Raw genomic sequence first — 12,784 nt, forward strand, 5'->3', positions numbered from 1 at the left:
TCAAGCCAACTCACATAATGAAAGTGGCAAGAAAAGAATTTTCTAGTACTGTCTTTTCAGGAGCTTTTTCTCCTTTAATACAATGTGATTTTCAAAGCCACAATACATTTAACATTATATTTTAAAGCATGTAAGGGGTGCATTAGTTCCTATGAGGAAGAATGGCTATTTAAAATAAAATGAGGTTCCCTTATCATGAAGGTTCCCCTTTATCTCTTGTATTCTCATCTCTACTAAGGCTTAGCTGTTAGCCTGGAGTCAGGAAATATGTGACCTGAAGGAAGAAAATACTAGCCTGTCTTGTCAGTGGTCTAGGAAAAATCTTGAGTATACAAAAAGAGAAAAGAAAAAAGAAAAATATATCTTCTTCCTAAGAGTTTGTGGGAAAAGAAAGGATTTCATTTTGCCAGCAAAGCAGAGGGTAAGGCAGGTCTGCACATCTTTCATCTCCAAGTCGAAGTGCCAGAGGAGAAAGGTGCGTTGGAGATACTGAAGGTACAGGGGACTCTGAAAGGAGACCACTGTGCATGTCAGTCAGAGGCCAGCCTGGAGCAACCCCAGCCAAGGGTGCCCTGCAGCATGGCACTGCTAGACAGAGAGAGGGTTTCTTTTTGGCTTTCCCAACAGGGTGATCAATTGTCCTGGCTTTCATAGAATTATCCCAGTTTTAGCAATGAAATTCCCACGTGCTGGGAAATCACTCAGATCCAGGTAAACCAAAACAATTGATCATCTTATTTCCCAGGCCACACTCATTTTCTCTGTGTAGATAGGACGCAAGATTTCTGTGTTCCCATGGAGGTCTGGTGCACAGATTACAGCTGATTTAATAGACAGTCAGAAGTCACACACCTTCGGACATAATGCAATATGGGACACACAATCATCTACAAAGTATTCTCTTTGAAAGGGTCCAAGCTAAATGTGGTGTCATTCTCCAAGACAAGTGTCCTGGTGTCTTCAAGTCAGTAGTATGAAAAGAAAGTGAGACCCTTCTAGGTTTAAAAATATCTTAGGGACATAACACAATGCGGTTGATCGTCTTTGATTTGATCTTGCGTTGACCAAAGATAAATACACATTGGGGACATTTAGGGAATTTTAAAATAGATTGAATATTAGATTGTATTAAATATCACTAATTTTAAGGTACAATAGCTTATAGAGAAGATATTTTTTAAAGTCCTGATTTTTAGGTGAAGCATACAAAATATTTAGAGGTGAAATGTAATGATGTTTGTGATTAACTTTAAAATACTAATGAGTTTGGGATTAACAGATATACATTACTGTATATAAAACAGATAATCAACAAGGACCTACTGTGTAGCACACTATATTCAATTTCTTGTAATGAGCTGTAATGGAAAAGAATCTGAAAATAAAATATGTATGTATGCATGTATTTACATATGTAACTGAATCGCTTTGCTCTACACCTGAAACTAACATTGTAAATCAACTACACTTCAATAAAAAATAAATATAAAAAAATACTATAGCAAGAAAAAAATGAAAAGCCAATTTGGCAAAATGCAAAAGACTATTAAGTGTATATGATTGGTAAAAGGAATTTATATTGTTTTCTTTTACTTTTTTCTATAATTTTGAAAAACTTCTTAAGACTAAAAATCCTACAAAGGCTGTTCAGCTAATAGGAATGGTTTAAAATAGTTTGCCTGTTTGTGTTTGGGTTATTTGTTTGTTTTGTCACCACCTAGTGAGTGAAGGCTCATGAGAAAAAGCAGATCAGTTATACAAAAAATTAAGAGGTGATTTCTTTTTGGTGTAGTGTGAGTTCTTTTGTAACTTTAAAAATTAATTCATATAAAACTGGAGAGAGAGAGAGATCATTGAAACTCTATGCTTTCTGGGACTCATGTTTCTCTTGAGGAGGAGGACTCGCCTCCTAGGTTCCTGTTTGATTTATTCTGTGTCATTCACGTCCATGTGTACTCCCTACGGACATCTCAACAGTTATGATGTCCCTTGGGCACTTCAATTCCCATGAGTTTAAAATTGAATTCATCTTAATTATCTCTACTAATCAAGTCCTGTTAATTTCTAAGAAGGAGTGTTAACTGACTAGTAGAGTGTTTGAAAGATAGTAGGTTCCTAATAGGCAGTAGCTGCATTCTTATAATAATTATTAGTGTTTTTATTAACCCCCTTAATTTATTCTGTTTCTCTCCACATTCAGTTCATTGATTCTCCACATTGCCTGCCACATACACCTTAGATTATCTGTCTTTCTTTTCCATTTCTACTGTCATCACACCCTTGTTACTTTTCATCTATTATTTTTGAAATTTCCAACTATATTTTACCTTGGATTCAGGCTCTGTATTTTGCTTCATGCCGTATTACTCCATGCCGTGGTGGAACACACTTAGCACAGTCCTTAAGAGCTTGGTCTGTGGAGTTAAACTGTCTCTATTCAGATCCTGACTCTACTATGGTTTAGTCAGACATTAATTTAGCCATTTAATTATAATCTCGTCTGCAGTGTGGTTATACAACTATGTCTCCTCATACATTTGTGGTAGGAATTAAATTAGGTTATACATGCACATCACATAGAACAGAATCTAACAATTTGTAAGTGATTTGAACAGTTTCCAAAAATATAATTAATGGTTGGAATGGATGATGAAATATTAATCTACTGTCCTAATTTTTTATATTTATGCACTTTTAAACTATTTTAACAAATCTGTCATAATAAAAATTTTTATAGATTAGAATATCATGTTCAAATCACATTTTAAATCTCGTAAGTAGATTATATCAATTCACATATCTGCTAGTGCTTTATAAAAATGTGCATTTCAAAAAAAATTTGCCAACTGAGAATTATTGTTTATTTAATGTTTTCCAAATTGAAAGACAAATATTTTATTGCTTCAATTTTAATTTCCTAAATTCAACAGTTTATATATATTGGAAAGCCACCTTAGTGTTTATATAATTTGAATCCCTTATTGCAAATAAGAAAGTAAGGCCCAGAAAGATGGAATTACTTGCCAGATCTCACACAGTCATTTAATACCCAATCCATAAAGGAGAACTCTGGTGTCTCTCTTCCAATTTCAACTGGGGTTCTTTCCATGTCATAATGCTGTTATTATATTTGCGTTTAATCATGTTTAAATCCCCTACTTTATACTGAGCATTTCTGAGCATTTTCAGAGAAGAAAGAAACTATATTTCCTCCTAGTGCTCCTAGTGCTTTGAACAGAGCACCTTTCAAGTAAATACTGAATGAATAAATAAGTATATGAATCACATGTCAAATAAACAATGCCAACATAAATTATTATGAATATTCATCAAGCCAGATTTTTTAATGTCCTTATCATATTTATCACTGTGAAATCACATTAGTTTGAAGATATAGAACAGCTTGTTGTAGAGAAACAAAACAGGCAGGGATCGGATTTTAAAGGTTAACATGAGGGGAGTAGGGATTCGAGAAATTAAGAGCCTTACGCCAAGAAACAGCAAATGTGTGCACGAGTGTCGGTCAAACATCATAAAATCGGGGAGTGTGCTTTGACATGTGGGGGATTCCTTGTCCCAAATTAAACAATTATCACATCCTGCTAGGACATGATTGTTTTACTGGAAAATTATGTTTGGGACCAAGGTCAAATGTCCCCAGTTTTTCCTCTCTTTAATGCAGGTGAGTCATACAGAAGTAGAATGAGCCCTTGACTCTGCTGTATGGGCCCACTTCATTCATTCATTCAATTTATATTTGTGGAATAGCTATTATGTAACAGAACCTCCACTATATTCTGGAGATAAAGGAGTGAACAAGATGAACAGTTGCCTTGCCTCAAGGAGCAATATTCTGCTGGGGGAGAATAACCCTATATAAGGAATCAAACAGAAAGGCAATGACAGGGTGATGTGAGCTAGAGGAACTAGGGCATAAACCGGAGCAGGTAGAGTTGTCAAGAAGACCTTTCTGAAGAGGGAATGTTTAAGCCAAAATGATGTGCTGTGATGTGTTAAACACATAGCAGGAAAGAGGGTGAATGAAAACCCAGGTGTGGCAAATAATCTGCCAGGTTTTCAAGTCCTCAACCAGTTCAGTAAAGCTGGAGTTAAGCAAGTTTCCAGAGGAGTGAAGAGAGGATGCTACTGGTGAGCCAGAGAGAAGCCAGAGAAAGCGAGAGTGTACTCTGAGCTCAGGAGCTTGGCATTTACTTACTCACATTGGGAAGCTATGAAACAATCTGTAGACAAGGGAATAAATGTTCAGATTTGCTATTCACTACAACTGCCCATCAGTCAAGTGGAGGATATATTGGAGGCGAGATACACCAGAACCTGAGAGAGAAATAAGGAGGCAACTATGCTTATTCATTTAATGGTAAGGATCAGACCTGAGCTATTGATAGGACATCTGGAAAAGTTAAGGGAAGAGACTGAGACACTTCGAGACACCTTATTCATGTCTCTTTTATAGCAGTTATTCTTCTGAGGTCATTTGTTTTCTTGTCTGTCTTCCCCATCAGAACATAAACTCTCTGAACACAGTACCCTTATTTATGGTACTTTTCAAAGGGTTTGCACATAGTAATCACTGTTCATATCCATTAGGTAAAAGGATAAATAAATGAAATAATTTAATATGGAAACACTTTCTTGCTTTTTTGTTCTATACGCAGTGCCTTGTGGGATATGTAGAACGGCTCCATTATTCAGACGGGCAAAGTGAGGCTGACGTGAGGAGGAGACAGTCTTCTTACTCTCTTCATGCTCCACTATTCTTTCCACATCACCAAAATAACTTGTCAGGAAGGGAAAGAATATTCAAGCAGTGCTAGTCACTCTCAATTCATAGCTATTTCCCATTTCTTCCAACTTTTATTTAGGTAAATTTTAAACATAATGTTATCATATATGTTTAACTTTCCAAAGCATGATTTTTTGTCATTTTCATAGAATTAAAAAAGTAAAATGGAATGAAAGTGGATTCAGTCTTTCATATCAGTTTACTTTAGGCTCTCATCTTGAGATACTTCAATAAATATTTTCTTTGAACTAAAGATCACAGTCAGCCGAAGGCTTTCTTAAGTTATTCAGTGACATGAACACCAGCAGTGCAGAGCTAGCATTCTGCACATCAACTGTTAAAATTAACCTTAATTATTTTGGAGTATATATCCCATGTCTTGTGCATATTTTGTATTCATATAAACAGGATAATGTATTTTTTCTGAAATATATACCACATGATTGCAAATGAAATATTCATTGGAGAAAAGTTTACAATGACAATATTTGAGCAAGATTATACAGCATTTCTATCCGCTTCTTGCATCTAAATCCTTTCCCTTGAGTATAATCATGTAATATGACAAATGATATAGTAATGTAGCATTTTTGGTTTCCTTCCTGTTCTTCATTATTCTTGCACACACTGTATATTGATGCCAAAGTCATTTATAAGCCCTTTCTCCCTTTCCTGCCTTTACTACAGAGATAGTAAAGTATAAATTAGAATCACCCAGAAAGCTTATTAAGCCACAGATTATTGAGTCAGTGGGTCTAGAACAGAGACAGAAATTTATACGTTCGACGTTATCTTAAGTGACAATGATGCTGGTTCAGGGACCACAAATTGGGAACTACTGCTTGACAACAGAGGCTAAGATGCCACATTTACCTTCCTTAATATCTATATGGCCTTCTGTCTCTCAAGAGGTGCTGGGTTATTCTGCAATGACAAAAATAACTGCCAAATGTAAGCAGCTGAAAAGAACAAAAATAACAAAGGTATGTCTCTCAGCAAAAGTTTCATACACAAGTAAAGTCATTGTGAACTCTTCTCCATGGGTCCTCACTCTGGGACCCAGGCACATACAGCTGTAATTTGGAATGTTCCTATAGATAGTGACAGAGGGAAAAAGATGTAACAACTTGTACACTGGAGTCTTAAAGGTACAGCTCAGTTATAATACATATCATTTTTGCTTAAATTTCGTTGACTGATACAAGTAACTTACTACACTTCATTTCCGATCAGGGGCGGGGGGAAGTGGAGGGGAAGATGCTTGCAGAGAGGTGAACCTGAGTACTAGTGAACAGGTACAAAGGCCACCACAGATGCACTCCTGACCAATACCATGTGGGGCCTTCCAGGAGAAGAGTAGACTTGGCAGACATGCTCCTTCTGCACTTCCCCCTCTTCAAGGTGCACTTTCTTTTTAACTGGTATATAGATGTGATTTCTGGGGGTGCAATAGCCTTATAGAGGTCAGACAGGCCTGTAAACTAGGGCATGTCAGTCAAATCTGGCCCATCACTTGTTTTCGTAAATAAAGCTTTACTGGAACAGTCTCAGTCATTCATTCACATACTGTCAACTGCTACTTTCACACTACAAGGGCAAAGTTAGGAAGTGGCAACACAGACCCTATGGCCCACAAAGCCAAAAGTATTGATTGTCTGGCCCTTTACAGTAAAAAGTTTGTCAACCCCTCCCTGTACTAAAGATACCAGAGCAGGAACATACAGGGAACTTAGATCTTTGATGACGTTTTCGATCACCTATACTACTATGAGATACCTTTCTTTCAGTTCTTTTTTTAAACAAGAGAAATCTTAATCCCTACTCATTCAAACTGGGCCAGCAGAGTTTATCATTCGCAGCTGAAAGTGTTCTTAACTGATACATCTACAAACATTCTGAGATGCTGGAACACTAGGTATTATCCAAATTTTCAGGTGGGAAACCCAACACAGAAGTGAAGTGGTTTGTCCAAGCTCACGCAGCTAGCTACTTGGCAGAGTGAGTTCTAAAGCCAAAAATAAAGGTCCCAGGTCAGAACACTTTATGGGTGCACTGCAATGCCATTTTTTAAATTTTGTTTAGTAAAATATTGGGAAATACATCATCGTGCCAAAGAAGTTGTAAATAAAGACAAAGATAATGATCACAGCAGTGACAAGTTTAGATGAGATACAATGGCCTAGATACTTGGATGTAAACAAACCTGAATACTCACTTTTTAGTTCTGGCTAAAGGTATAAGATCAGAGTATGAATAATAATAATGAGTGTGTATATGGGAAAGCACACGCTCTCAGGAATTTATAAAATGAAAATAGGGCACATATTTTTGAGAGTTTATTTGGGCCAGAGTTTTTCACAGAGAAACATTAAGTCTTATAACAACTCATGTTACTGAAATATAACTTTTATGTCCCTTTACACATCAACAATCTGAGACTCAAAGAGTTGTAAAGACTTGTTTAAGGTCACACAGCCAAGTTAGAGTGAAGCTTGGATCAAAGTGCCTGTCTTCTAATAGGTCATGTTTCCCCCTCTCTCTCTTTCTCTCTCTCTTTCTTTTCAAATACAGCTTGGTGTCAGACAGAAGTAAGTGGATATGTCTAATGGAACTTTGTCTCTGGTAGATGCCTGACTTTCCTTCTTTCTTTTGTCTTCCAATAGCTGCAAGTTTTGTTTCCCAATATTGCCTTCCTAGGCAGTTATCCTCCAAATGTGGTCCCTGAATGAGCATCATCAATAATACTAGAAATTTGTTAGAAATGCAAATTTCTGGGCCCACCCCAGATTTATAGTATTTGAGGAGCTAGAGATCCCAGCCCAGTAATCTGTGTTGTACAAAACTCTCTCTGGTGATTCTGATGGACTAAAAATTGAGAGCTACTTCCCAAAGGTGTTGTATTCGGGCCCTGATAGCTAGCTCCTACTTTCCTGAGGTCCGAGGTGAACTCTCACATGTAAAGCATCCCCAGAAAGGAAGGACTCACCTTGGCCTCCTTTGTTATTCCCCTGGAGTGTTTACATTTTAACAGGAGATTCTTGAGTGCTGGGTACAGAATAAATACACTGAATAAATCAACTAAGGAAGGAAGGAAGAAGAATCCTGAAGAGATGATACAAATAATATATACATTTCAATAGGCTTAGTGAAGGGTGCTAAGATTTAGTGAAATGCCTACATACCAGAGTGTGATAGGGTAAAGACTGAGATTTTTTAAATCTGGACAAAAGGTGATGGTGGCTTCAGGGAGGAATTGAGACAGGATGGAAGGGGGCAGGGCACAGCCATTCAAGGAATGCTACAGCAATTAACATCAAAATGGTGAAAGATTCAACCCCCAGTAGGCCCTGAGGCTCAGGATGATGAGAGATTTAACTTCTAGTAGATCTTGAGCTTCATTATACGCTCATTGTAATACATTAACATGGTGAATAGCATGCCCACAGGCACCATGGCAGTCCCAAGGCTAGCCACAAAAGGTCAAAGAGTGGGAAATAGCCAGCTTCCTGGGAACCCCAGCCCCTTCCCCAGGCTACTTAGACTAGTCCTTCCACTTACTAGCATATGAAGCCAGCAAGCCCATAAAAACTAGCAACATGGCCTCACAGCAGCCTCTCTCTCTCCATTGGAGACGGCCCATACTCTGTCTATGGTGTGCCTACTTTTAATCTGAGCACCCAACCCCCACACCTCATGGCCTTTCTCATGCTTTTCAATGTATCGCTAAATAAATCTACCTTTACTCAACGGTGACTCACACTTGAATCTTTTCTGTGCGAAGCCAAGGACCCACACTTGGCGGGGCACGTCCCAGGGGCTCAACCGAGACCTGGGACACAGCCCTCCTCATGCCCCACGTCTGTTTTTCTGTATCAGAATGTTAAGTTTGAGGTCCAATCATGCAGTCATTCAAAAAAAGTTTTATATAACATACACTAAGTTCTAGCCAGTATTCCAGTGAACAAAAGAAAACATTTCTGACTTCAAACAGGTTATACACTAGGGGAGGAAATATAGTTGGTTGAACTGATGTTTGAACGGAGACCTAACTGCAGTGGGGATGAACAGTGCAAATATCTGAGGAAGGAGCAGAGGACCTTGTGGTGAGAATGTTTGTGGATCAGCAAGGTGAGGAAGACAAGAGTGGACTGGAGGAGGGGAAGCATCTAGGAGATCGGTAGAGAGCTATTGAGAGAAAAGAACAAAGATTTGGGATTTTATCTAAGTGTGATGAAAACCCATTGAAATTTTGAGATCGAGATCAGACAGGCTCTGATTTATCTTTTAAAATGATTCCTTTGGGTGGTGAGTGGAGGGTCATCAGAGGATGGGAGAGAATCCTGCAAGTGTGAAATGGACAGAACAGTTAAGAGACTAATACAGTAAAATCCAGGTGGCTCAACAGGAAGTGGTAGCAGTAGAGGAGGAGAGACATGGTTGTAATTAGGTTAGTTGAATAGCAATGAAAGAATTTTGTGATAGTTTTGAGGTTGGTGTCAGAGAAATTGAATTGACAATGACTTCTCTAAGCTGTTTGGCCGAAACAATTGCACTTAATGGTGAAAAGTCATTTCCTGGGTCAGGAAATCCTGAAAGAGATGCAGGCATTTGGTGGGAAAATATGACAAGGATCTAGAAGTCTGTTCTGTGTGAGATGCATACTGACATCCAGGAATACAGATACAGAGTCTGGAGCTCAGAGGAGAGATATAACCACTTTGGGAGTCATTGGCATATAAACTGCAAAGGCCAAGTAAGTTCCCTCAGGGAGAGATGGGGACTGAAAATGGAATGCCTTGCAGAAATAATGCCTAAACTAAGAAACAGCACAGTCCCTACCTCCAAATAAAAAGAGGCTCATAAAAGAGGATAGCATGTGAAAAGTAGAACCATGTGGTATCATAGAATCCAAGGAAGCAGAGTTTTGAGAAGAAGGATTGTTCAATAGTGTCAAATGCAGCCAACAGGCCAAGCAAACTACAACTGAAAATAGCTGTTGGTTCAAGATACATAGAGGTGTTTCCTAATGACTGTTTCGTTGTGATGATAAGAAAATTCAAGTCAGAATTGTTTGATGAAGGTAGGAGAGAGAGAGAGAGAGGAAATAAAAGAAGCTAGAATACTCATATCTTATTTTTCTTTAATCAAGAGTACAAAAATTTTGACAGGATATTCATGTTTATTTTGAGTATATAGATATATATATATATATCTCCATGTTTGTATTGACTTTTTAAAAAATAAAATTCTATGAGGAAAGCTTTATTTAATAACTGGGGGAATATTCGTATACCCTTTTAAGCCCAGTTTTCTCATTTGTGAAATGGGGTTAATATAAAACTGCTTATGAGTCCATTGTGTGTATTAAATTTAATAATCCAAATAAAATACAGAGCACGTAGTTTGAGGCATGGTTAATAAATGTTAACTGCAATTATTTCATATTATTATCATTATTTGATAGCTTTCTTCTTTCCTAATTTCTGTCTCTTCCCCAAGACAATCAATTACCTATAGGCTGTTGGCTTATTTGCTGGCCATAATAATCCTATTTTTCATAGAAAGCTGACTTTTTTCTTCTATCTCAGTTTCCAGCAGTCTCATTTCCCCTTATGACTTTCAGGCCCATTTTCACAGAAGCATGTCTTCTTTGATTCTAATGAAGACCTTAAAACAGATTCCTGAAGTTTCCTTTTGGCTCCAGCACTAGCACATTTTCAGAATTTATGTTATTCTTTTGGGTCTCCTAGATGCTGTGTTTGCTTTCTTATTCTTTAGAATTTTCTATTGAAGAACATGATGATTTTTAGAGGTTTTTTGGGTTTTTTTTTTTTTCCTGACTCATCTTCATCAGAAAAGATATCGCTGGACAATCCTTGGTATTGCTCTCAGTCCACTCAGAAGGTGATGCAGCCTTCTTTGAATCCTTAGGTGGGAAGGACTGATGCATACAGCTTCTGCATCTCAAGCTGGCTTTCACCCGAGGCATTGCTGCACTGCTAAGGTAGCATCTTTTTCTACCACCTTCTGGCTGGTTCTTCATTCACCTAACCTGATGTAACATATGAAAAGCACAATCTCTAGCAGTCATTGCTACAATGGCCTGCCTGTTTCTTTTGACTTCTATGGTAATTTTCTAGTGAGGATCATCCCTCCGAACTGTCACATGCCCCTGCTGGATTCCAGTACGTATGAGAAGCTGAATGTACACATACATCATAGCCAGTCTGTATATAAAAATAGAACTCTGACCCACAATGTGATGCAACCATCCCAAGAAGCCAACCTCTTATCTACAGTGAACAGTCAAGAAGGGCTGACTACCAACTGTAGCAACCAATCCAGGGAGGCAAACAATAACTCCTGCAGCAATCAGCCAAAATGGCCAGGACCTGATTAATAACTGTTAGCTTCCTTAATATTTGCTCCCACTTCTAATTTAGGATCACCCAGAGAAAGCCAAATGTGTGACCCAACCAATCACATAGGATGCCCTGCTTCTAGTTAGCCCACCTCCAGTTTCCCTATGCCAACAGCATCCCATTCAGGGCATACTTGAAGCTTTCCTGTTTTTTCTACTGTGAAGCTTTCCCACTCCTCTGCCTGCCTTTGAGTCTCTGCCAAACACAAATGATGATGGCTGATCCCTTGCTATAGCAAACTCTGAGTAAATAACTCTTTGCTTGCTCTCATTTGAATGGTCTTCATTTATTTTCACACTAACTGCCCAGTTAAATTCTGGGCTATTTAGCTTCTACCTAGATAAATAAGAATCAACTAATATTTGGGGGAACAATATATTTTAAGAGGAAAAGAAAAATATACCATAAGCTAAAATTTAGATCATTTATTATTATTATTATTCATTTGCATCTGCCTCATAATTATGCAATTTTTTAAAACTAATTTTCCCTTTTTTAAAATTTTCATGGTTATTTTAGTGAAAAGTCGGGAGAGGGTGCTCAGTGTTGGCATCTTATACCAGGAGTAACCATGCTACTCTTTACTGTATTTTATTATGATGCACGTTCTGACACACTAATTTCAATGTTAATCATGTGTTTCCCTGGCTGACAACTTTGACTCTCTTTCCACACACACACACCTACAAACACACACACAGTTCCAGTGATTAATGAATCCCATTATCCAGATAATTTTATTTGTTTGTTTTTTAAAATTTATCCTCAAATGTATCCTTATTTTAGGTGACAGTGTTATCTTTCTTGAATTAACTATAGGCTGATTCACTGAACCACCTGGCTGTCTAATAAACCTTCTAATTAATGGCATGCCTTCTAATTAAAAAAATATTTATTTCCCATATGATGCTGTGAATAGCTCTGTGGCTTTTTATAAAGAAATGAGGAGCTAGCACTCACACATATCCTTCAAAGAAGAAAGACATCAGGCTGTTTAGAAGCCTGAACAGGTCTTCTTCTTAGCTCTTTCTATCAACTGAGAAAAGTTAAATTTCACAACTTGTGTTTGCTGCGTGAGTAGTCTGTTTTGCTTTTATCTGCTTTTCACCTCTGCACACAGACTGGTGTCCTTGAAACACAAAGTAATTTAGAGTGGCTCTCTGCTATTCCCGGTAATTCAGCCTTGTTTTTCTATTGCACACTCCAAAGCTCAGCATGAAACATTCATCCTACTTAATCATGACAATGTAGATGCCAGAAGGAATTGAGTAAAGCAGCGGTGCAGCAAGGATCTGGCCTTAGTGAGGAGGAATCCTGGCTCCTTGTTTTCCCTTGTAACTTCCATTGCCTGCACCCCTTCAGTTCCCTTAATGATTCCTCCACCCTTGCTGACTGCCTCAGGTTATCCATTAGCATTTTGCTGCAATCTCAAATTATTCTTCTTATTAGCCAAATCTCAGAAATGTGTTACATACGCTGGTGCAGTTAATAGGAAGTGCTCTACATCTCCAGTTCGTTTAAATCAATTCGATGCTGTTCACCTGTTCTGAGAGGCATT

The sequence above is a fragment of the Camelus dromedarius genome, chromosome 2 (assembly GCF_036321535.1).
Source record: "Camelus dromedarius isolate mCamDro1 chromosome 2, mCamDro1.pat, whole genome shotgun sequence".
In the NCBI taxonomy this organism is placed as follows: domain Eukaryota; kingdom Metazoa; phylum Chordata; class Mammalia; order Artiodactyla; family Camelidae; genus Camelus; species Camelus dromedarius.